Source organism: Polypterus senegalus, chromosome 14 (assembly GCF_016835505.1).
Source record: "Polypterus senegalus isolate Bchr_013 chromosome 14, ASM1683550v1, whole genome shotgun sequence".
Taxonomy (NCBI): domain Eukaryota; kingdom Metazoa; phylum Chordata; class Cladistia; order Polypteriformes; family Polypteridae; genus Polypterus; species Polypterus senegalus.
Window position 1 is genome coordinate 70,729,970 of NC_053167.1, and position 26,731 is coordinate 70,756,700.

Genomic DNA, 26,731 nt, shown 5'->3' on the forward strand with positions numbered 1-26,731 from the left:
CACAGTCCATTATGCTGAACAGGATGTGTTGATTTTTAGTCACCTCATCATTTTGCTTTCTAGCGACAATCCTCTAGCCTTCATCCAGCTGTTCAGTAATGATAAGCTTGACAAAAAAATTGTCTAAATTTAGTTAAGATGACTGTGGCTACTTTCATGCTGTTTACATTTTTCAGAAAGATGTTTTAGGTCTCGTCCCCCTGTCATTGTCCACAACACTTCATTAACAACATTTTGGCAGCAAGCAGGTAAAGCAAAAAAAGGCATTACTTACACCACATCCAGTTAGGCAATTCTGTTTGTCATAACAAGAGCAGGAAAATGTCCGGGTGTCAGCTTTTCCTCGATCACGATTTATGAAGGGGTGTTTCATTAAAGAAATAACTGAATTTTCTTTGATTTCTTAAGTTCTGCTTGAAGTTGCCATCAGTATAGATTCACGCTAGCTATCTGTAGTTGCGTTAATGGCAGTTGTGAATTGTGAATCATTGACGTGAACTTGAAAAAGTGCGTTGACGATTATCCAGTCACATTAGATTAAAAAAAAATCCTAGAGCAAGACTAATTTGCTACCCATAAATCTTGGAGTAATTGGGGCTCAGACAGTTGTGTCCCTGGAAAAATCTGAAAACAACTAATTAAAGGGGAGTCTCAGGTCACTTGCTTGCCAAACGTTCAAGGACTTACATACACTCTAATTTGGCCAGTGCCCATCACTCAGGAAATAAAGGCATTCACACAGAATTTAAACAAATACAAGTTGGGAACAATTTTTACATGATGCTGACATGCACTGACAACTAGGCACGTTGTGCAGATTAATAAATTTATTTCATGATTATTTCACATTACCTAATTAATCTAAGTGGAGTTTTTAAAATATAAGGGGGTTGGTGCCTTAGTGCCCCACAATACAAACCACCACTGACTGTCATCAAAATCATTACAATAGGTTGCTTTATAATGAAAATTATGATTTGATTATGAGAGGAACTGCCAACAGTCAACCTAAATTTGCTCATTGTATAAAAAAGCATTTGTGATGCAGGGGTTGCGGAATTAACGATTTTCTTGACTGAAGTAATTTAAGATTCTTTTATTATAAAAATTAATTTTGCTGTTGAATAGAACTGCCTTTTCTATCAATTCACTGTTTACAGCCAGATGAATCAAAATTGCATTATAGTAACTAAATATAGCAGTGATCACTGCTCTATCTAATTGACTTATGTGCACCATATCAATTACACTGGCAATTCAGCAGATGACAAGAAGCTCGTGTTTCATAAAGATTTAATTTCTGCCTGCATATAATGAAGACTGAGATTTCTCTATGTTATTCTATAGTAGGTTAAAACCTCTTAAAGAAGTAAACTTTTAGTCACTGTACTAAATGCTAAGAAATATTAAAATATTAATAGAGAGAAGAGTGTTAATATAGTGTTGGATGAAGAGCTGTGAACAAATCTGAGGTTCTGTTAAAGTGCTCTTTTCAGGGTGATCCCATCATTTTGGGAAAAGTGCTTGGCATGTCAGACATGCTTGTTCCCTTGAGTCAGGTGATGCAGTAGGCTTCAAGCAGTCTTTTCAATAGAAGAGATGGAGTGGCATAATTACAATGAATGATGACATACTGTGTACTTAGGGTGTTACAGCTAGTTGAGTATTTTTTGTCCTGTCTTCGTTATTTTTTAGAATAGATGTTATTTTTCTGTCCATTTTTGGATTAGTTGCCAGACATATCATATTTTGTTCTTTGAGTTCAAGATAGCCACTTTGATATCTCATGGGCATGGGCAAGCCCAGATTAAGACCCGCACAGGCCCCTGGATGACTTTGCTCCTTACAGTTGATCATACTTTTAACAGCGCAGTGAACAGACATCCAATCTTTTAATGCAGCAAGGTATTTCACACTCTTGCTTTTCACACTTGGAGACTCAATGAAGATTTGATTGTATCATAGATTGGGGAGGACAGAGCAGTTGGGTCTTTCTTGGTAATCTTGGCATGCAGACACTCTCTTGTTTCATTGAGCGTGGTGGGGAAAATTGGTGAACAGGCCCCTTGCTGCCACGGGCCCATGGGTATGCACCTAGAAAACTCTGATGGTAGATCCGCCCGGGGCATGTGCATTTGATACTTTAAAGATTGTCTCATGGGCTTACTGGCCATGTTCCCTCACAGTAAAGCAGGTCTGCACAATGATAAGATGCTTTAGAAAAACCTGAGGCCATCTTCTGAGTAACAACAACAACAACAACATGTATTTATATAATAAATAAATAAAATATTTATATATTATTTTCATACAAAAATAAAATGTTGCTCAAAGTGCTTTACAAAATGGAGAATAGAAAAATAGAAGACACAGTAAAAAATAAGTCAACATTAATTAACATAGAATAAGTAAGGTCCGATGGCCAGGGTGGACAGAAAAAAAAAAAAACTCCAGACGGCTGGAGAAAAAAAATAAAATCTGTAGGGATTCCAGACCAAGAGACCGCCCAGTCACCTCTGGGCAATCTACCTAGCATAAGTCAAACAGTCCTCTTTGTATTTAGGGTTCTCATGGAAGGACTTGATGATGATGATGGTCACGTAGACTTCTGGCTTTCAGTCCAGTCTTGAATACATGTGTCATGGACTGCTCCTTAATTAATTTTGGTTTATTTTGATTTATATGTTATTGTTTACTTCATCACTGCAGCCGCATTTTGAGATGTATTAGTCAAGAAGCCATTGCCAGCACGATGTGTCAATACCTGTTAAATCATTAAATGTGCTCTATTGAAGGTAGTGAAGCAGCATTGTTAGTGTCTAAGTTTTGGGTTGGGTCTCAAACCCAACATATATTTATGCTGCAGATTCTTTAGTTTTTAGGTAGCCAAGATTTTTGTTTTTTTTATTTTTACTACAGTTTTTGTCTTGTGTATGTGGTGCTGACATTAGGTTCTGCTATTCTTCCTGGTTTTGACTCTGACAGTCCCCCAACTATTCTATTGGCTTGACCACATTTACTGGTCCTCTCCTCCTTCTCTAGCTTCTACCAGCTATTAGCAATGTGTAAGCTATGTTTGTTGCTTTTTTATGTATTCTTACTGTTCTGCATGGATTCCAAAATGTAGTGTAGTTGAGGGATGAGCATAAGGGGCGTAATAATAAAGTAAAGCAATGGTCAAAGCTGATAAGAACCAAGGAACAAAAAACAAAGCCAAAATGAGCTGCAGAAAATGAAGTCAAAGAAGGACCAACAGTTCAAAAGCCAGAGAAACATGAAATTCACAAAGGATTTTTAAAGGTTGTTTTTCTGTTTGTAATCCACAATCTCAGATAGGGAACCAACATCAACAGTTACTGTTTATTCCATCACATTAGTGACATCATACATAACGGGACACTGGGAGTATCCAATGGGACAGATAAGCAAAATCTCACAAAGTGGCACAGGGAACATCATGAAGCCATTAGTAAAAAGTGTAAATACACTGTCACACATGTGCATCGTGATCACCCGGATGGCACTAGGAAACTGACAAATACCACCTGGAGGTGGGAGGGGGTACTGTCACTTCCAGTATCTCCTGTTTTCCCAGCATCTCTGAGCAGTCGCCAGGAGAGGAGGCATAGCCCCACCCCTAAAGGACCATGTTGGGCCCGTCCTACCTAGGCTGAGCATTCAGTTAACCAGGGTAATGCTGGCTTGGCATCCAAAATATAGCACTTGTGTCCGACAAGAAATAAACCACCATTGCAGATGGTGATTAATAAAAAATCAGTACACAAGATGGACATAAAAGAGCTGTAGAAAATGCAATAGAAAACATAATAAACACACATAAGCAAATAGCACCTAAAACAAATATTGTTTTGCCCTTTTTCTGGCATTTTTTTCTGCATGTTATTACTTAGCTTATGTTTTAAAAGCTGTAGTGATTGTACTGACTAGGAGCTATATAATTAAGCAGGCACTCACACAGCATTATTGTGATGCAAATTATTGAAAGCTCAACATAGTGTAGGCCTTTAGCTTTCTCATGAGGTTAAGGATAGAGTTCACTAAAGATTTTTGCCCTGCTATCTTAATATAGGCAAGGAACAATGATATAATAATAAATAAAACAATACTAATTGAAAAATAATACAATACAACCCTATTTAAAAACATAAAACACAAAAGAATTTATAAAAGAACAACAAAATAAACTAATAAAAGGCAAGAAACCAAACGGAGTTAAAGAGCCCTGGTTAAACAATGACAAATGTTACCTAAATTGTGACACAAAATGGCACCATGAAAAAACTCACACGATAATGATTAGAAATATGTACATATTGAAAAATGATTTACATTTACACACACAAAAAAAAGAAAATTAATTCTGATGATAAAAACTTTTCACACGTATAATCTATTTGCTTTTGTTCTGTTTTGTGTCAATTTCCAGTTGGTTTAGCTGCGCTTCAAAGTACAAACTTTCAAGCAAATTAAACATATCCATTAACATTCTGTGGGCGTGTCGTGGGCTTTTTGCATTGAGCAGAAACGCTTTTTCCCCCTGGGAAAAAAATATCATGGTGGGTATTTGTGCAATACTGCAATTTCCATATTTATTAATAGTAGTGGTAGGTGCGTTTACCCAAAATTACTAAACGTCTGCAGCTTTAGTTTGCTTTATGTTATTCTGGCAATAGCATGACATTTTGAAATGATTCCACAGACAGAATATCATTGTTTTTAAAAGCTTTAGTAAAGATTCATAGTAAAACTGTTCACACACAAATAAAGAAAAAGGTGGTAGTGCAAAGTAAAGAAAAATTCAGTTTATGGCTTTTATCTTGTTTGTTTCTTTAAGTTTGCTCATACATTCAGAATGGTCAGAAAACTGTATGCCTACCCCATTTATAAACTGCAAAAGGGTCTATCAGTTGATGCTAGCAATAAAACTAATTCCAAAACTGACTTAACACACTTTATTACAGGTATAGCGAAGAAGGTTCTATTTCATGTTAAAGAAAATTATATTCTATTCAAATTAATCAAGCACTAATACAAGTTTAACTTAAGGCATTAACTTTCTAAGATTAGCTCTTACAGTAACCACAATTTGAATGTAACCTCAAGATTAATTTATCCTAAAGCACATGTCTACCGTGTTAACTGTACTATATATTTGGTAATGTTTATTTTGGAATGCTTGATTAAAATTGGGGCGGCACGGTGGCGCAGTGGTAGTGCTGCTGCCTCGCAGTTAGGAGACCAGGGTTCACTTCCCGGGTCCTCCCTGCATGGAGTTTGCATGTTCTCCCCATGTCTGCATGTCTCTGGGTTCTCTGGTTTCTTTCCACAGTCCAAAGACAGGATATCTTGGGATATAGCGGGTTGGACAATGACCAATTAAAATTGAGCTTGATTGATCCTTAAATGTATCAATGTTAATGTGCACAATGAGAGGACGCCATACCTGCATTCATGGTGTAAGTTTTGGATATTTGATTGGTGGTTTGACAGCACATTGCTGTTTGTTTCTTGTCTGTTTCTGATTTTGTTTTTAAATGTGACCAACTAGTGTCTAATTGTGCACAGCTTTGAATCATGTGCTGCTCTGATTGAGCGAGTAATTGTGTGAATAGTGTTATGTAAACTGTAATATATTTGTTTTCTTTTTCTTCTTACATAGTGAAGGGTTGCAGTGGCTGTTGATCTTGATCTAGTGGCTTGCTGAAGTTGCTTTGTATTTCCTTTTATAATCATTGGTCTGTAAACTAATGATTAACCTACATCCTAAATATTAGTACAACTGCCTAACATTCACCCATCTCTCCATCCATTTTTTAAACCCTGGAAGTGTGAGCCTGCACTAGCATTGGGGCACAAGACAGAAACAATCCCTGGAGCAGTCCATCACAGAGTGAACACACATACACATAGTAGAACACTTTATTCCACATCGATTTATTTACCCTCTGTTAGGCTTATTGTAGCACAGATGCATTTTCTATCACTAGGCTGCTAAGCCACTTATGTAGTTAGGGGTAAATTGAAATCCATTAAAGTGGATGTGGCCACAGTTTTCCTCTCCATTTTGTCTAACTGTATAGATTCAGTTTCATGATAATGAGCTGCACTTCCAAGCTTGGCTCCAGGAGTGGGTCTTGGTATTCTTTTTCCAGACAAAAATATTGTTTGATTTATAAGACTATCATGAAGTGCATTAGTGGACTGTTCTTTGTGCCCAGCTTTTAGAACAATTTGCCACTGGTAACCATATTGGGAGCACCCATCTTCATATAACATAGATCATAGCAATCACTGAGACACACAAGTCCTGTCAGCATGACATGGTTATAGTCTTTGGTGGGGAAGGAGTTGGAGCATGCAAAAAGTTGAAAAAAAAAATACTGACTCCTCTCGATGAGGAGGGTCATAGCCTCTACTTTGAGTCTCTCCTAGATGGCTGTGCTTACCCTACCCTTACCCTACCCTATGAGAGAGAGCCTAGCCACTCTGTGAAGAAAACTTATTTCGGCCTGTGATCTTCTAATTTTCGGCATTATCCAAAGCTCATGACCGTAGGTGAGGGTATGGATGAAGATTGAATGGTAAATTGAGAGCTTTTCCTTTTGGCTCAGCTCCTTCCTCCCCACAACAGATCCAATAGTGACCTCATAACTATGCTCATTACCCTGATCCATCTGTTGATCTTGCATTCCCTTTTCCCCTTCCTTATCAACAAGATACCAAGATCCTTAAACTCCTTCACTTGAGGCAGTAACTCACTTCACACTCTGAGAGGACAGTCCACTGTTTTCCTACTGAGGACTATAACCTCAGATTTGGAAGTGCTGATCCTCACCCCTGTCACTTCACTGTAAAATGAAGTGACACGATTCTAAGGCCACTGAACTGAGCACCCTCCCCACTCCATGAAAATTCCAAAAAGGATAGGAGACAAAGCACAGCCCTGGAGTAGTCCCACACCCACTGGGAATGGTGCTGATGTTTTTCCCTGAATATGTGGACCCAGCTCCTACTACAATTATACAGGTACAGAATACCTCTTATTAGGGGCCCCAGAACACTGTTCTCTCCCAGTACTACTCACAAATCCCTCAAGGAACACGATTATACATCTTGTTTATGTCCACATAACACATATAGACCAATCGGGTGTACTCCCATGCCCCTCTAGGATCTTCATGAGAGTAAAGAGTTGGACCACTGTTCCATGGCCTGTACTGGGCCCACATTACTCCTCCTAGATTTGAGGTACCATAACTGGGCAGTATCCTGGCATACTCTTTTCTAGGGTGGCTGAGCAGTGTGATCCCCCAATAGCTGGAACACGCCCTCAGGTCCCCACCTTTAAAAATGAGGATCAACACACTGGTCTGCCACTCCAGGGACATTGCGCTCGATGACCATATAACATTGAACAGGTGTGTCAGCCTTGCTATTGCAGAGCTGTTTATGGAACCTACCTCTGTAACCACCCTCAGGGAAATGGTCATTGATCCCCCATCAAATCCTGATAAGGGAATTTTCTATTGAGCAGGAGGACATGGCAAAGCTATTGTCACTACATTCAGAATGACTGGAAGACTCCTAAAAGTGTCTACAGGTATTAGTTTATAAGACAACATGGCAATATATAATGCCCGCTCAGACACTAGGTCTCATCTTTGGCCAGTCCTGACTGTAGATCATTTGAGAACAGAAAGGATAGCAAACAGCGAAAGGTGCTTTTAAAAACTTCCAATTTATACAGAGGAGTAGAATCAATTGTGGGTGAGTTCTGTGCTTATTCTTGTTGGAAATATATGATTTTTTGATTTATTTTTTCTCTTTTTGATTTGCTTTGAAAGAAACTTCCTAAACTTTATTCTAGGGAGGAAAACAATGTCCTTTTTATTCTTGACTATTTTTCTGCAGTGCTGCAGAAGTTGCAGACTTTGTAAATATTTGTAAATAGTCCTTTAATTTCAGTCTTCATTTGCAATTGATTATTTTGCTGTGTCATAAGTGAACTGACTGCATACTGATTTGCATGACACTTATATTTGTATTATTTTGCACTTTACGGTAATAAAGTTTAGTTTACAACTCATCAAGTACAGTATATGTGTGCGTAACTCACTCCTTACCCATTTTCATTCAGGTTGACAAACTACTGGATGCCCAAGTTTCAAGGTCATGCTACTGTTCAGGAAGCATGGGGCATCTCAACCGCATCCTATAGTTGAACCTTGGGTCCATCCTGGCTGTGGAATTTTGGACCAACTCAAGTCCTATCTGCATATGTTTTGTGAATTTGGAAAAGGTTATCTGAGTCTATACCTTTAGATCTTGTGGGACACATTTCATAAATAGGGGTTTCTGGCACCATTGTTCCATGCCATAAGCCCCCTTTCGGTTTTTGGACCAACAGTTTATTAAGTAGAGCATGTTTCAGTGTGGCTGCTGGACTCTTTTGATTTTGTCTCCTTTCATATTCATGATTTTCATGGACAGAATATTAAAGTGTAGATAAACACTGGATATTATCCAGTTTAGGACAGCAACAGTTACCCTCTTGGTCTCATCAAACTGCTATCTCCAGCACATACAGGAATGATTCATAGTGAAATGTGTTGCAACTGAGATGTAAATCAGCACCTTCAAAAATGAAGTGATAGCAATTCCCCTAAACAAAGGATTTTCCTACAGGTAAGGGATGAGCAGCTGCCCTAAGAAATCTAGCACCTTGACGTCTTGTTCACAAGTGAGGGGTGGAGTGATTGTGAAATTGACCAATTAATTTATGGCAGTTTTGAAGATGTTGTGCTTGGCGGTAGACAGTGGTGCAGAAGTTAAGTCCTTGGACAAAACTTTTGCTTTACCTGTTAGTCCATGTCCCCACTCTCACCATTGGTAATGAATTCTAGGTAGTGACCAAAAGAATATGATTTTTAAGTACAAGCAGTGGCAATGAGGAATTGCTGAGCATGATCTTGATGTTAGGGTAAAGAGCTCAGCAATAAAGGAGGATCTTGTAGTAGAAACACTTTCTCCAGAGCAGAAGCAGTCAAGTGTGGTGGTTTGGGAATGCAGTTAGGAGTGCCTCAAGTTAAGAAGTGTACCTGACATGGCTCACTGGAAAGGCCAAGAGCCAGACCAGGACATGCGGAAGGGATTACGTCTTGCAGCCAGCCAGGGTGCATCTGGGAATTTCCCAGGTGTTAGAAGTTGCGGAGGATAAGATGGCCTCTTCAGCCAGGCTCAGATTGTTGTCATCACAACCCTCAATGGAGTGAAAAAGATTAAGAATGAGGTGTTAGAGTTTCATTACAATGCCACCTCTGTTGATCTCTGAGGGCCTTCATACATGTATTATTTCTACCATTTATGCTTCAAAATGGAAATACCTAGTGAGAGTTTGTGTCAGTTTTCTAGGTAATTTACATAGACAATCTGTATGATTAATTTTCTTGAGCTTACTTCCTAAGATGCTGCTCTTTTATTTCTCTAAAAATATCTTGTATTAAAGCAGCCCTTGATGACGAGCACACAGCTGTGGAAGGAACTGGATTAGCAGCTGTGGTTTGTGATATGTTGTCTTTTAATTAAACACCTGCTTTTTGTAATTGTCCTACTCACAAAATTACTATTAAGAAGAATTTAATTGAACAAAATGTTAATGAGATGATAAATTCTTAAAATTGCAATGAATACAGAGCTCAGAAAAAGCAGTAATGACAATTTATTGCCCTAACCACCTTATATCCTCGCTTGTCACTAAAGCAGACATTGGACAACATCATGCATTGTAACCCAACACAGAAGCCTCACTATAGTTCTGATTCTAGACTCAGAGAATGAGAGTCGAAACGAGGAGACTAAAGATTAAACTGAGATATGAACCAAATGCTCAGATTACAGACTGCTTACAATGAAAATCTCAATTACTACAGCCTTCCATGTCAAACAGTCCGGATATAGAGTGTCGAGTGTCTTGGAAAATGCACATCTGAGTTTATACACATCTAGTCTTTGACTTTAACTGGATTTTTCCATGTCATGATTGTAAGGAGTGTGTATGTTATGTATATATATTTTATAGGAGGAGTGCTATAGTTGCAAATCTGTATATAGAAGAACAATTTTACATCTGGGACTATTACCATATACCATCCAGCCATCCCTGTTGAAGGGTAAACTCAGAGATATGCAGGTGGATGAGCCTGTGTTGTTCTGGATAATGGACTACCTGTTAAGCCAAACACAGTTTTTGAGGCTCAAGGACTGTGTCTTTGATACTGATGTCAGCAACCATGTAGCATCACAAGGAACAGTCCTGTCTCCTTTTCTCTTCACTCTGTAAAAATCCAAATATAAATATAACAACAGGTCATATCATAGCAGAAATTCTCAAATGATTCTGTACTTATGGTGTATGTATTGATAAAGGAGATGGTGGAGAAATTTGCCAATGAATCTACTAAGTGCAGAATTATCTGAGAATTCCATGACCTTGTGTTGATAAAGCATTAGTATTAATGTACCTTATATCAATAAACAATAAAATAAACATGGCATTAACAGTCTTGTTGATGCATTTGAAGATAGTTTCTTTCAGAAATGTTAGCACAGTGTTTGGGACTTTTGTCTTAAATGAGCCTCGATTCAGATTCCCTTTTACTGTCTGCATGGACTTTGCATGTTTTTTTTTTAGTAATCAGCTTTTTTTCTACTTCCCACTCTGGCCTGCAGGGGGTGCACCAGCTCTCCAAACGCGACACAGAAAAATGCAGATATAAGTTCTTTCACACACATGGCTTTTATTTGGCTGTGGGAAACACCTCCAAGGTTTCCCACACAGTAAGCACAGTACACACACACCAATAATAATGCCCACGTCACTTTCTTTCTCTCCTTATACCTCCACTACTCCTCCAGCAAGCTTTGTCTTCTCCCTCCTAACTCTGGTTTCTGGAGCAGTGGCAGTGGGCTCCTTTTATCTTGCACCCGGGAGTACTTCTTGTAGCCTGTTAGCATGGTCCGAAAACACTTTCAGGTGAATCGGAAGCCCGACAAAGTACAGCTCTGCAGTCCCTATAGCACCCACTCTGGTGGCACCCACGGAACCCAACAGGGCTGTGTCAAACTCCAATTCCCATGAAGAACTGTGAGAATCCAAGGCACCACTGCAACCTAGGGGGCCTGCCATTTAGCGTTCTTGGGGAGTTAGTGTTCTTTGCCAATCCCAGTCCTTCCACTATGGAGGTGTCTTGGCTGGGATAGGGCCCTGGCCATCTGCCATACAACATATGCTTAAATTTGGTTATTCAGCAACCATAAACTAATCTTGTTTGAGTGAATGGTGGTATGCATATAAGTGAGTGTGATGTTGCCAGAATATGCTGTATATGTCCTTTAGCCTGATGTGGTTAGATGATGGATGGGCTAGGAGACAGAGGTGGCACGTAAGACAGAGTTTTACTGGTATATGATACTGGGCACTGCAGAGCCAAATTAAGTGTTGGATTGTAGGAAATGTCATGGGTTCTTTGGCACACTTTACTTTTGTGCAGGATGAGCACAATCTGTATTGTTTGGGACTAATGAGCTCCCCAAAACACACCTTTTTCTATCATGCATTTACAATTCTGGGTTACCTTATCATGGTCATTTTTCAACTTTTAGGAAATTTTGCATATACAGTATAGGCATCTTTAATTGCTTTTTTGACAAACCACACACCTTGGCTTGTGCCAGCTGCGTTTTCCGTTTAGGTCTTCTAAGAAAACCTAAAATTGGAGCTGAGCAGGTGGTTTTCTTTGGCTAGTGGGGGGATCGACTTGCTCGTCGAGATGAGTAAAAGAATGGAACAACTGATTTATTTTCGGTTACAAAGAATGTGCTTGTCATGATCTGCTTACGTATGCCATTTTTAATTTGCGGACGATAAACTTGGAACTCGGCACAAAATCACATTCCTTTTGCGAGGTACTTCGCGTTCTCTTGCGTATTCGGTCACACGTGCTGCAGGTGACAGTTCCCATCTGACGTGAAGACGAAAACAGTTGGCGTTTTTTTTTATCCTTTCTCTCACGTAAAACGACTACCTTGCGTAATCGGACCGTAATCCATACTGGTTTTCGTCCTGCCTTAGCGGTGCCGTCCGCCTTTGCTTGTCCTTCGGGCAGCTGTTATGAAACAGGCGCTTTGGTCTTCTCTTTCCGAGCAGCTCTTGGGCTCCTTGACCTCCGAAAACGGTGGATTGAGATTTCCTTTCTCCGGCTGATTCCAGTATTTATTAAGGTCCGTTGTTTTGAAAACGCTGCTAAAAAGCCGAACTGTACTCTTTAGAGAACAAGGGCGGCATTCACAAGCGGTGAGCTCCAGCTGGCAGGAGCGCAGCAAGTCTGCAGGCTTTCTTCCTTTGCTGGGCTCTGTGGGATGTGCAGGCTGGTAGGGACTCTCTGGATTTTATTTTAGTTGTTCATGGGATGAGAGCCTTATCAGCTGCCACTGCTTCGCGTGGAATGTGCGACTTTCATGTCACATCAGTCACAGTAAGTTCGAAATCGGAGCTTTTGTAAATGTTGATGTTTTTGCTTTTTTAGGAGGTCAGCCCCTGGCAGTGCACAATGCCTTTTGCATTATTTTGAAATGCCGATTTAATATATTCCATGACCCTAGCGCACACGATATGTATGAAATTATGAAATGGCCAAATGGATTTCATTGAACAAGGAAGATGAACTGAAGGTTAGATTTGTACTGTAATAGTTTGTATTATGCTTTGGCTATTGCTAGGCTATATTTGAATTTTACACCAAGTCTATCCAGTATTATTTTTTTTTTCTGTATCATTTATGCCTATAACCTGATATTTACTCATTTTGTGGGTAAAATAGTTGTTAGCCCGACTGCCTCACATTTACAGACTCCCAAGTTTAAATCCTATATCTGATTGCTGCCTGTGTGGATTTACACATTTTCTGTTTTTATATGGGTTTTCCTACATGTACTGGAGTTTTCCAAAAATTAAAAAAAAGGTTTAGCATATATTATTTGGTAACCCTTGATTCCTACCTTATGACCAGTGCTACCAAGTTAGCCTCTGACCTCCATGTCTATGAAATGGATTATGAGAGTTTATCAATGGATTGGTGGATGTTTATATTGTTGTTTTTGTGTGCTGCTGATGTTTTGAAGGAGAGCCTGAATGTTCACATGGTACAGGGAACCATTTGACAGTCTGGCAATTGTCTGAGATACGTTTGCATGCTTTCCTCATACCTGTGTAGGTTTGTCTGTAGTTCTCCTCCCACATGAAAAATGCATACAGGAAAAGTTCACTGATGATTCTAAATTCTCAAGTATCTTTTACTGTGTACACTATATTGGCAATGAAGATAAGGAAAAGGATAGATAAATGGATTATCGTTTTGTCATGTGGTGTGTAGTGAACACCCTGGCACTGGCAGTGATGAATGTCTGTCATGCCAGGCACCACTGAAATCAGACCCCATAATGGGGAAAGAGTTGAAGAAGGATTTGAGCACATGAAAAGTGGAGGCTCGATTTTGGGTCTTTGTCCCTACAGGAGTAGCGACTATTTTTTTTTTTAAATGAGAGCTGATTATCATTGTGAAAGTATAGAATTGTAGTATGGGTAAGTAATATTAACTATGGACAGCACCTGTGTGGCGCTGCAGGTTAACTTCTGATTCCCACAACGCAGAACAGAAATCAGTGGGCTTGGAAAAGAGATGGAAAGTTTTTGGGCAGTAAGCCATGCATTTAATATTCAAGGAGAATTTTATAATTTTTATTCATGGAATGAAGAAGCAAAAAATATTGATGGACAGCAAAATGCAGGACACATCTTAAGGTCACAATCTAAAATTTGAAATAACATTTTAAGAAACCCTTCTGGGCTGTGAAATCTACATCTTCACTTGTAGACCACATTGTCTTGCTCAGCTCCTATTTTTGGATGTTTTTGGTTCTGTTATTGTACAAAGCTATTTCCCTGCTTCTGCGCCTTTACCGAAAATGTTCTTGCTTTGTAGATGTTGTTTATTTGGGACATGTCCCTCTGTCACTGCCTTTCTTGATGACTTCAGCTTGGGGGAGGCGAAGGTTTGAGGTTGGATTGAAGAGCTCAGTCAGCACTGAGTAAAGAAAAGAGATCCTGGATCTGGTTCTATAACTCTTTCCATTAGTGGATAAAAGATTCATTAAGAGAAGGCTAAAGGTGGCTGGAGGAACACAAAGGATGAATGGTCTTCTTTCTTCTTGCTGCACTGGTGATTGTATTACCCCCCCTGGCAAGGGTGAGCTACAGGATTGGAAAAAAATAGAAACTGTATGCATCACTCCAGACATCCACAGTAGATGCTACTCAGTCCTGGACATGGTGTACTTGGTTCAAATGGATTTGTGTTTTTTTTTTCTTTGCGTTTTTTTTTTTTTTTAAGAAATAAGTGTATCAAAAGGGAGCAAAGTAGTTAGCATTGCCATCTGACAACTCCTTGGATCTGGGTTTGAATTCTGTCCCAGTCATAAAAAAAAAGAATATCTTTATGGGATTTCATGTTAAAATTGTCAAAACTTTAGTGGTAATGTGCCATGGTCACCTTTATAACCTGTCATATGTGGCATCATAATTTAATTGAATTTGTTAAAATTGATATGCCAAGAACCATCAGTAACAAACATGATTGAATTATGGAAAACATAGATATTCTTCACATATTGCGAATACATTTTTCACCATTTTTGGGTTACTTTGTCTGATAAAATTACAGAAACCATATTTCTAATTATCCTATCTCATTTTCATACCTATAAAAAGTAGCTGGCTTAGACTTCGAGATCAACTAAGCATCCATCCGTCCACTATTAAACATCTCAATTTAGTTCCAGTGTTAGAGGTGATGGAGCCTTTCTTCACAACCTTGGGTACAAGGCAGGAACCAGCAAGACAGACTCAAACACATAACCACAAACATTTTAGTTATGTGGGAGGATGTAAAATTACTGAAGCTTTAATATTTTTAATACTATTCAGCATTTTAATTTAGATTGTAGCTAAGCGTTTTAAATTTAATATGCAGAGCAACACAGTGGAGCTTTGGTTTGTGTAGCTGGCTCATAGCTTTAGTGAGCTGGATTCAGTCGTTGGCCTGGTAGAGTGTAGTGTAGTGGCCAGTGTAGAGTTTGAACATTCTTCTCATGGCCATGTGGGTATCCCCCACATCTTAAAGAGTTTCACCAGAGGTTAAACTGGTAGCTCTAAATTGACCCAATTTTTGGCATAGGTGTGAATGTCCCTGTGCCAAATTGGCATCTCATCCAGCTTCAGATCCTGCCTTGTGTCCCGTGCTGCCCTTATATGTTTTTTCTTCTCTTGAATTAACAATACATTCTGAGATCTGCGTAATCCAATTTTGGTCCATCGGGGCCTATCATGGCAGTCCTGGACATGAGGCTGGGAACAACCCTGGACTTGGAAGTGGTCTATTGCAGGGCCCTCTCTCACATACAACACCACACACACACAGGGGCCAATTTAGATTTGCCCGTTAATGTAACCTACATATCTTTGGGGCTGTGGGAGTAAAACGCACAGACACAGGGAGGTCCACACAGACAATGACTGGGCACTGGATATATGAGGTGACAGTGTTACCACCGTGCCAACATAAAGTTCTTGTATTTGAGTTAGAGAAATGAATCATTGGAATTTAATATACACCATTACCTTTTGGCCTGTAAACCTTTAATTTGAGGTATTGTACGTGTCAATTTCAAACTGGTAAATCTGGAAAGAAAATGATATGATCAGCCATGTGTGCTGTCTTACATTACTTTTGAAAATGATTTTCATATGGTTTTGAAAATGGTTTTCTTACTGAGACAAAATATTGGAGTTAACTGGGTCATGGTGTAATTATTTTAGAGGGGAAATCTACCCAAAAAGTTGTCTCCCCTTTTTTTTAAAAAAAAAATCCTAACAGTTACATCCATTAGAGCCTGTCTGGTGATCCACCTTTTTGTGTTTTAATTATTCATCACACGATATGAACATAGAAACGATGGTGCAGTAGAGTGCTAATTATCTGAACATTTCCATCATACTGATTTGATGTTAATTGCTGCCTTCTCATAAATCAAACACCCAAAGGCCACTTTTATTCCTGCACTACACCCCAGTGATGGTGTGTCACATACAAAGCTGATCAACAGTTTTCTCTAAATAATGTCAGCAAATTGAGAGTACATTTGAAATGTAATTTGTGAGGTGGAAAAATGAACTAAACACTTGTTAGGGTGTCATGCAAACTGTACTACCCAAGTGGCTTTGATCAGTTGGATAAGTTTGTGACTGGCTGGGGTTGTGGGAAAAGCAATTAAACCAACTGATTGTGTCTAAACCATTATCTTCCTTGGTAGATCACAGAGGAGACCGTGCCTTGGCTAATTCCAAGATTAGGAATCACAAGATTGGGATCTTAACTGTTTTTGTGACAACCTAGTGGTGCCAGGGGTGTTTTGGAGATTAGGAGCAGTGAGACAAAGCATTAGTCAGTCAGGATATTTGAAAAATTCAGAGTATACCATGGCAATGCCTACAGAACAAAAGGCCGATTGGTGAGTCAGATAGAGAAAAAATAGATCCAGCTGGGAAGCAGAGAGTAAAGGACAATGGTAACAAGAATAGGAATCAGACATAAAAAGGGCAGAGACTGGACTGGAGGCTGCGTTCCTGATGGCTAATGTGCACTAATGTTGGCAGTGCTGTGTGCATATGGCTGTTGCCACCCAATAACGCTCTTAGTTAAGTGGAATGTGACCTAATGGTTGCAAAAGTGACCTGGGGGCTCTGGACAGATATATAAGAAGGTTATGCCATCAAACAATATGCTTTGTACTAACTAGCTCCATAAGTTTAGAGGCAACTAATTACAAATCAGGGGTTAGATCTGGTCTATTTTATGATCCTGTTTTTACCAGGAAGCCATAAGGCACATGGAGGAACCATCCCTGGTTGAGGCACCATCCCCATGCAGAGTAAACTTGCATACCCTACCACTAATGTGGGATCACCGACTGATCTCTCCATCCATTTGGCACCCAGAAAACAACCACACAGTCAAAAATGGACGTGAAGATTTACGCTGAATCTTGTTCCCCAGTTATAGAAAGGTAGAGCAAACCGCTGTGCCAGTTTGCTGCTTTTAAGTGTTTAAATTAAGATTTTGTTGGAAGGAAAATATCAAGGCAAAAGAATACTAGGGGAAAGCAATGTGTAAAGTGGGCTAATTGTTATGATAATATAGTGGCGTGGTGGCACAAAGGTTATAAATTACCCTGCTACCTGATTGCTTTGCATGTGGAGTCTGCATCATTTTCCTCTCACATGTCAATGACTTGTATATTAGCCTGATTGGCAACTCTACATTGGTCCTGTATGTGTGACTATGAATTGATTGCTGTTAGGACAGGTTCCTACCCTATTTTCTGAAATGGATTAGCAGTTTTGGAAAATTATTTGATAGACTGATGCTATGGTAAGAATGAAAGGTTTGATTAAAGATTCCCGAAGACATTTTCTTCCTATCTGTAACCTTTAATCCTTTTATTTCTTCAACCAGCTCATTCCATTTCAGGGTCAGAGACTAAAAGACTTTTTCCAGCAGCTTATGAATTTACTGTGTATGAACCCCCCTTTTCTTGTGATTAACATCTGATTACAAACTTATGTTATTTACTTCCCACATATGTCACTTAAGTTTGAAAGAGGTGTTTATATTTCAAATTAATTTTAATAATTTTTAAGTGTTCATGCAAGTGCCTGAGAGAAAGGTTAAGCATCCTGGCTGGGATGGAGCATGATTTCTTGCCTGGATGGGGGGCCATAGTGGAAAGCCGGCAGTAGTTGAGACTCAGCCCGGCCGGAACACATACATTCTTCATCCCAGTATGGAGAGAAGGGTGATAAATGGACTGGGTGAATGTAACACCTGCGAGCAGTTCATTCCCCCACAAGGCAGGTGGCAGTGTTCCTCCAGGTTAAACCCATTTGAGACACATGCAGCTGGTGACACTCAACTGGAGGCAGAAGGAGGAAAAGAATCTGTTTTGTTTTGAGTATTTTGGCTGGCATTTAATTAGAAAAATGTTAGTGGCAAATAAAAACCTTTTATTTGAACCCAGAATTGTATTGGGTAATATTGTGTCTGTAGTTTGGGCGTAGTGGTGCCCCCTTGTGATTACATAATATATATTAAATGGGTTCTGAAAACAGATTTTACTTTATCACGTGCTCATGGTGGGGGCTGGAGCTTATTCTGGTAGCATCAGACACAAGGTGGACACCAAATTTGATGTGCTGTCACTTCTCATTCCATTGCCGTGAACATTAACACACATTACTACACTTGCTCTCAAGAGTGCTGAAAGAAAATCCTTGTGGATTCAAGTAGAACATGCACACTCCACATCAACAGTGACCAGCATGGGAACAGAGCCCAGACTGTGGGAGGTGGGAAGCCACAAAAGCAACTAATAAACCACCATGCCATTCTAGTTTCATTTTTTAAGTTATTTTTAATTTAACATAACATAGCTTTATAACCAGTTGTCAAGGGGGATATGTATCAAAAATAATGGGTAAAAACAAAGGAAAATGCTTGAGTTGTTAACTGAAGATGCCGAGTTTGGCGAGTCAGTTTGCAAAAGGTTTACAAAATTTCTTCTGTGATAACTAGAGGAGTATTATCTTGTATTTTTGACTAATCCACAAGTACAATAACCTGTTCCTTTGACATCAGTATTACTGCATTTGTTCTTGGCTCTCTTTATGAAAATCTTTTCAGTTTTACCCCATCTTCCATCTGAAGAAGGGAATGTGGATAATGCATGTATAACCATATAGGCATAATAAAGGAAAATTATATATGTTGATTCTCTAACGCGCTTAATTAATTTAAGATTCTTGGATCTATTCTGTCAGCAGACAGAAAAAAAACCTTTTACAGATAAGATGTCAGTCCATCGTAGGAGCCATTTAAACACACAGCCACATTCACATTTAAACAGGGCCAGTTTGGAATTGCCAGTTAGCCTAACATTCACATTTAAGAATGCTAGTGGAAAAACAAGTCACCCTAGGGCAGACAGGTGGAGAATGTGCAAACTCCATATGGGTAATAACTCAGGAAGCTGGATATTTAAAACATCAGTAGTACCTAATTCACCATTCAATCATAGAAAATGTAAGTTGCACTTTAAAATTTTTCCTTTTTAAGTCTGTCATTTCCCTGTCTTTTGTACAATCAGTCAGCAGAGTAGGTTAGACAATATGTGTTCTATTCAGTGGCATTAGTTCAAGTGAACTCTTATTTTTTTTTTATAAATATTTCTTTTTTAATAAAGGCATGGTGTTGAAGTGGTAGTGCCACTGCCTCACAGTAGTGTGAGCCAGGTTCACCTTCTGGATCTTCCTTGTGTGGAGTCTGCATGTTTATCCCATATCTGGGTGTGTTTACCTCCATGTTCTAAAGACATATAGGTTCAGTGGATTGGCAGTGCTAAATTGCCCACGGTGTTCGTGTTCAGCATGCAATAGACTGGCACCCTGCCCAGGTTTTTGTTCACCATACAATTGACTCGGCCAAGACATTGTTCCTGCCTTGCGCCATATGCTTGGGATAGGCTCCAGTTCCTGGTAACCCTGTGCTGGATTAATAAAATAGTATCTTATGGTATGAGGATATGAATGACAATTAAATACTTCTATGTGAGTTGCATTGTAGCTTAAGTTTTCAGCATTTCAACATATTTTTATCAAGTTATTTTTAAGTCGATTTAGAAAATAAATTGTTGGATGAAATGAAGTCTTTTCTCCCATTTTATCTCCATTCCACCCTCCGCATGTGTTGTTTAGCTGTAAGGCTGTCACAGATCGAAGTCTTAATAATAAAGCAAAGAATAAATAGACTCTTGAAAGCTAAAATGATTTACATTTGTCTAAACCCTTGCAGTTTTTTTGCAATGTTTAACCATGTCTTATCGGGTACTATACTTTAAATTAAACACAAAATGAAACTGGCAAATTGTAAAGAATAAACATGAAAGCATAATGTAATCTAGAATTACAAAGTTGGCCAGAATGAACGCCAGCTCCTGCTACTCTGAACTCAAGGGCCCCATCTTATTACCTGTCTGCTTTCCCATTACTGCTTGCTATAATACTGCTTGCTACTGTGTGGCCAAGGTCTAGTGTTAACATACGGGTGTTCAGTGTTTTCGACTGGGCTTTTTGCCCAATGTGGAGTTCACAACCAGAGTTCAAAATATTAGGCAGCATCTGTTACGCAGCAATACCAGCCTGAAAGCATCTTTGAGATGGAAAAGTGCTTACTGCTTTCCAGTACTCGAGTTCAACATGCAAATGACATTGCTTCAGTCTTTTATAAAGCAGAGCTTGTGTTCAGTTTGACAGCGAGCCAGAGCCGGGGGTTACAACACAGAGCTTCTCTTTTTATGGTAGCGGGCTCTGGGATATGCAAGCGTCTCTATGAGAAACGCTCTGGATAGCAGCTGTTTCATTGTCCTCAAAGAGAAAATAAATGTAGAAAAAAAGAGGACAAGCAGAATGTTGTCATCTCTACACCCCATATTGCATATGGGCATCCACAAGAGAAGTACAGTAGAATCCCAGTCCATTGCAAGCTTTATTGTAGAGCATCATCTTAAAACACTTTAGAAGGAAAGCAACTCACAATATTGATGAAAAATAAGAAAAACATAAAAAGTGAGTACGAGAAAAGAGCAGGGATATGAAGTTATAAGAAAGGTCATTCACCTTAGAACTGCTCTCAGTCTTCTTATCGAAAAGTAAATCATGAAGTAGCATAAGTTCCATTGACGTTTGTCCCAAGCCATGCAGGAGATTTTTAAATGAAATAATGCAATACTCTATTGATCTCTTCTTTTTATATTCAGTATTAGTTCCTTTTATTAATAATTAACAAGGGCTTCTGTCTCTGCTCTCTTTGTTTGAGCCTGAGCTGCAGTATAATTGTATTCTGAATGGATGTAAGGCTGTAGTTTATTTTCCATCTGCTCATGTTTGGATTTTTCATGGCCAATTGGTGTTTAATATAGGTATATTTTATTCTGGCCATTAATTTTCTGGATCCATTTTTCATTTTTGCTGTCATAAGAGGCTGAAGCTATACTGTGTAATAAATACACAATAGTTGAGAAAGGTTAAAGCAGGAACGGGATGTCTAATCTGAGTCTGAGTGTTGAATTATCTTTCAACTTATATGCTAGGGATGAATGTTTAAATATAAGGTTGCTCATATGTGTATAAGATACCGGAGTGCTTTAAGTCAGAGGTCAAAAATTGACTTTGCAGATGTGCCACTTGATCTGAGGTTGTATGTTTTGGGCACTGGCTTACGTAAATATGCTGGACCAACTCAGAGTGATCAGACAAATGGGATGAGAATGAAGTGAAAACTAAAAGAGCACTTCCTCATTGTTAGATGTCGAGGAGCACTTACAGTGTCAGAAGGTTACATTTTAATCCTTTATAGAACACATATTGTTCTGGTAGTTGAGCAATGGCTTGAACAGCTCAATAAATTTAGTGATGTGTCACTGTATGGCATGAATAAACATAGCCTAACAAACTTACAAGTTTAGGCTTGTATGTTCCAATATTTAACAATGGCTGGGCTGATAATATGAGGAAATGTGTGGATGTTAGGTGCTATTTAAGTAGTTCCATTCACACTGGTAACGCAGGCTAAGCAAACTGTATCAATGACTTCACTTTTGTACACAATTATACCACTGCTTGATTCTGGCAACACTTATGAAGTTAGGAGAAATGACAGAAAAGGCAGAGAGATTGCTATTCTGATATTACACACTCTGGATATTGAGTTTCAACTGGTTGTGAAACTGTATAGATGGAACTGATGGGAAGCATAACTTCAGTTAAAAAGCAAGCAAACAAAAACGGTTTAAGATTAAACAGAAAAGTACTGTATTGAAGACATTTTAAAATATCTCTACACTATCCATTACTGCATTTCCATTTCAGGCTCACAAGACACCAGAGTGCAACATGACAAGAACAAGTGTAAGTCAGGACCCAACCCTAGATGGCCCCTTGGCATATAAACATTCGGCAAGTATAGTCTAGTTAGTTTTACTAACATACCTTTTAGATATAGAAAGAAAACCCAGGCAATCACAGGAGAACATGACAATTCCTTCCAGAGAGTGATCAGGAATGAAACTGAACCCAAGTAGTAAATGTAGTGACTGTGCCACTATCCTTCATACTTTTTCCAAATTCCCTTTTCTGTTTCTAAGCCTTTCTGCCAAAGCAACAGTTTTAGCTATTATCTGTCCTTAGTTGTTTTTTTTTTTTATTTTTTACAGCCATTCCTAGCCCTTTAAACCACTTTTGGTTAAAGATAAAGGAATCTTTTTTTGAATGATTTTTAATATGAAATGTTTTCTTCCAAGGTGTCATGTTATTTATATTTAGGACACTTCTACAGGTATTAGTGGTTGTGTGATATATTGCCTAGTATTAGTTCATGCCAGTAGATGGTGCTGTTTGTTTCTTGAATAATTCCAACAGGCTTTGTTTCTCTTGATTTATGTTCTTGTTGATTATTGTACGTTTGGCGCAATTTATAATATACAGAGTTCAGAAAAATAAACCGATTATTGTCCAGGATATTTATCAGAGTGTAACGCACTTTGATACATAATAGGTTGCTAGGTATGATTAACCGAAAATTGTGTGGCATGTGACATCATAAGGTTGAAGGTATAAAGGTCAGTGTCATGCACTTCATAGTAGTCCAAGTAAGAGGATACAACAAAAAAAAATCTTAGCATACATAATGTTTCAATCTGATTTTTGCAAATTAATTCTTTTAATAATGGACTATGACTTACATCTTGTTTTGACACTGGTTACATAAAGTTACAGTGGTGCCTCGTACTTCAAACTTAATTTGTTTCAAAGTCTGAATTAATTTTCCTCATTAGAAATAATGGAAAATGAATTAATCCATTCCCAGACCCTAAACAATGCCCATTTCGATAAACTTAAACAGTAAATACACATAATTAAATGTAAAAATAATACAATTAAATGCCCTAAATAATAAATGAAAACAATAAAACCATAAATAAAATATGTAATTACTATTTAATAAAATGAAAATTGAATTTACTGTACCTTAGTGAGGAGTGGCGATGTCCAATGTGGATGCCATGGTTAATAGATAGGGGTTATATATACTGTATAACCAAACACACCAAAAACACATGAGCAATGCAGGAGATTCTTTAATGTAGATTGTTGTTGTTTGAACTCCAGATCAAATTTCTTTTGAATGTAGAGTTTGGATTCTGGAATATTCAAAGCTAGAATCGCTTGAAGTACGAGGCTACACTATATTTTAGTTTACAGCTCCTCTGCTATGTTCTTTGAAATTACAATTATGGTCTCAGGTCCTAGGCTTGTTTATTAAATTACTGTCATTCCTGTATCAGCATTTGTTGATAAAACCATGAGCCATCTCTCAACTTTATTAAGTGCTGCTGCTGCCCTGAGGAGTAGGTAACATTACAAAGGTCTGTAAAATGACTCTTAAAAAACTGTTTTAATTTTGAAAAGTTATTTTCATTTATGAACAAAATAAAAAAAATGTTATTAGAATGTTTCCATTTCATCACATTTAAGTACAAAATTGAAAGGAATTGTATTTAAAATTTAAAAGATTACACAATTTATTCATTTGTATAATATTGTTGTAGATCAATCTGACAGCAAAACATTTAATCAGTCTAATATGTTCGTAAACATATGCACCATGTAAATGATGAGGTGAGAGAAGTTTTAGATATTTGAGTTACTATTATCTACTATGGCATAATATATTAAATATATATATATTGTGACGGACAGCCGGGTCCCATGCCCGGCCAGGATGCCTCTGCTGCATACTTCCCGGGGGAGCCATCATGGACATTGCAGTACCTTCCCGGGGCGCTTGGGGGCAGCCTCCTGGCCGTGGATCCTCCTCAATCTTCCCCGTGGCTCCATGGGACATGGAGTCCACCACAGCAGCCCGGTTGGGAGATGGGCCGCTAGGGGGTGCTACGGACAACCAACCACCACGCTGGACGGTTTATCAGCCCCACCCAGAGGTGCAATTAAGACCAGCTGGTCAGGCACCTGGAACACTTCCGGGTGGGGTATAAAAAGGCCTGCCTTCCAGCAATCAAGGCCAGAATCGGGAGGAAGAGGACGAGGTTGCCTGGGAGGAGTGGTGGAGCAGGAAAGTGTTAGGTTTTTGTGTATTTGGTGCTTTGGACTGTGTTTGGGTTGTGTGGCATGGGGAAGGTGTGTCACACAGCTGAAGAAAAAAAAAAAGCCCTTTGAGTGTGAACACGTGCCTCTGCGTAGTCTGTGCCGGGTCAGGAGCTGTATAGCGCCTTTATCACTATATATATATATATATATATATATATATATATATATATATATATATATATATATATATATATACATATACACACTCACCTAAAGGATTATTAAGAACACCTGTTCAATTTCTCATTAATGCAATTATCTAATCAACCAATCACATGGCAGTTGCTTCAATGCATTTATGGGTGTGGTCCTGGTCAAGACAATCTCCTGAACTCCAAACTGAATGTCAGAATGGGAAAGAAAGGTGATTTAAGCAATTTTGAGCGTGGCATGGTTGTTGGTGCCAGATGGGCCGGTCTGAGTATTTCACAATCTGCTCTGTTACTGGGATTTTCACGCACAACCATTTCTAGGGTTTACAAAGAATGGTGTGAAAAGGGAAAAACATCCAGTATGCGACAGTCCTGTGGGCGAAAATGCCTTGTTGAAGCTAGAGGTCAGAAGAGAATGGGCCGACTGATTCAAGCTGATAGAAGAGCAACTTTGACTGAAATAACCACTCGTTACAACCGAGGTATGCAGCAAAGCATTTGTGAAGCCACAACACGCACAACCTTGAGGCGAATGGGCTACAACAGCAGAAGACCCTGCCGGGTACCACTCATCTCCACTACAAATAGGAAAAAGAGGCTACAATTTGCACGAGCTCACCAAAATTGGACAGTTGAAAACTGGAAAAATGTTGCCTGGTCTGATGAGTCTCGATTTCTGTTGAGACATTCAAATGGTAGAGTCAGAATTTGGCATAAACAGAATGAGAACATGGATCCATCATGCCTTGTTACCACTGTGCAGGCTGGTGGTGGTGGTGTAATGGTGTGGGGGATGTTTTCTTGGCACACTTTAGGCCCCTTAGTGCCAATTGGGCATCGTTTAAATGCCACGGGCTACCTGAGCATTGTTTCTGACCATGTCCATCCTTTCATGACCACCATGTACCCATCCTCTGATGGCTACTTCCAGCAGGATAATGCACCATGTCACAAAGCTCGAATCATTTGAAATTGGTTTCTTGAACATGACAATGAGTTCACTGTACTAAAATGCCCCCCACAGTCACCAGATCTCAACCCAATAGAGCATCTTTGGGATGTGGTGGAACGGGAGCTTCGTGCCCTGGATGCGCATCCCACAAATCTCCATCAACTGCAAGATGCTATCCTATCAATATGGGCCAACATTTCTAAAGAATGCTTTCAGCACCTTGTTGAATCAATGCCACGTAGAATTAAGGCAGTTCTGAAGGCGAAAGGGGGTCAAACACCGTATTAGTATGGTGGTCCTAATAATCCTTTAGGTGAGTGTATATACATATACAGACATGGGAACCAGGTTTCCCCATTTAATTTGATGTATATGAAGACAGTCTTGGTTTTGGAGCTCCATTCTCAGGCTAGCTCAACCTTAAAGTATTTGTGACCCAAGTTTTCATAACAGTTTTAATCGCTCCCCCCTAACGTTTTTTTGAAAGGAGCCCACTAATACCAATTTGTTCTTTTTTAATTAATGATATATCATAGATGCATATTTTATTATACCTTTTATCAACATTTATCTAACTCTATATTCATTTTTCTAGTATCAGAATGTAGTTTAATTTAATTTGTTTTGGTTTCAATAGATATATTTTTCATATTTTTGATTCTTGCTTTCTTTTTTTCACATCTTTGCACCCCCCTTTTTGTTACTTTGTGCCCCCCTAGGGGGGCCCACCCCACAGTTTGAGAACCATTGGGCTAGCTAATGTTTGTAATTCCTTAGTTTTTCAATTTGGTGGCCTGTTGTTTGTACACTTTATGTGGTGCATCCCAATGAATCATCTAGCAGTATTCTGATATCCCATCCTGGTAGAATCTTTCACCCTGCTCTTCACTCGACACTCTTAAGATTTTCCAGAGAAAAATTCCAAATGTAAATACAAAAGTGAGCTTTGAGATTCATGTTGCAACCCAAAATCTTTAAAATGAACTAAGAAATTTATTTTTCACAGTTTCTTTATAATTTGTATCTTTATTGTTACCTAAAAACTTAGTAGTTACTTCTTTGAATGATACCCCAGGTTCTAATTCCAGGTTGCTCATTGCATTATGAAATTTTGAATCAGAAATCAGTTTTCTAATATCAAGTCTGGCAAAAATGCCCTCTTTCAGTTTAGCGCCAGGTGGACAATTTCAGCAGAAATTTATTAAGCAAGCTACA

General features: G+C 38.8%; 1 protein-coding gene across 5 annotated transcripts in view; it reads left to right on the top strand.

The window, feature by feature from the left end:
* st3gal3a (ST3 beta-galactoside alpha-2,3-sialyltransferase 3a) overlaps positions 1–26,731 on the top strand; it is a 394,364-nt gene that overhangs the window by 49,700 nt on the left and 317,933 nt on the right. For 2 of the 5 annotated variants that reach the window (XM_039776581.1, XM_039776582.1), the window contains exon 1: positions 11,986–12,554. The exons of 2 other annotated variants lie outside the window; for them this stretch is intronic. The gene's annotated coding sequence lies outside the window, so the exon portion shown is untranslated. Of the gene's footprint in view, positions 1–11,982; positions 12,555–26,731 lie in introns of those variants that run through there. One more of the 5 variants, XM_039776587.1, reaches the window with a different exon arrangement.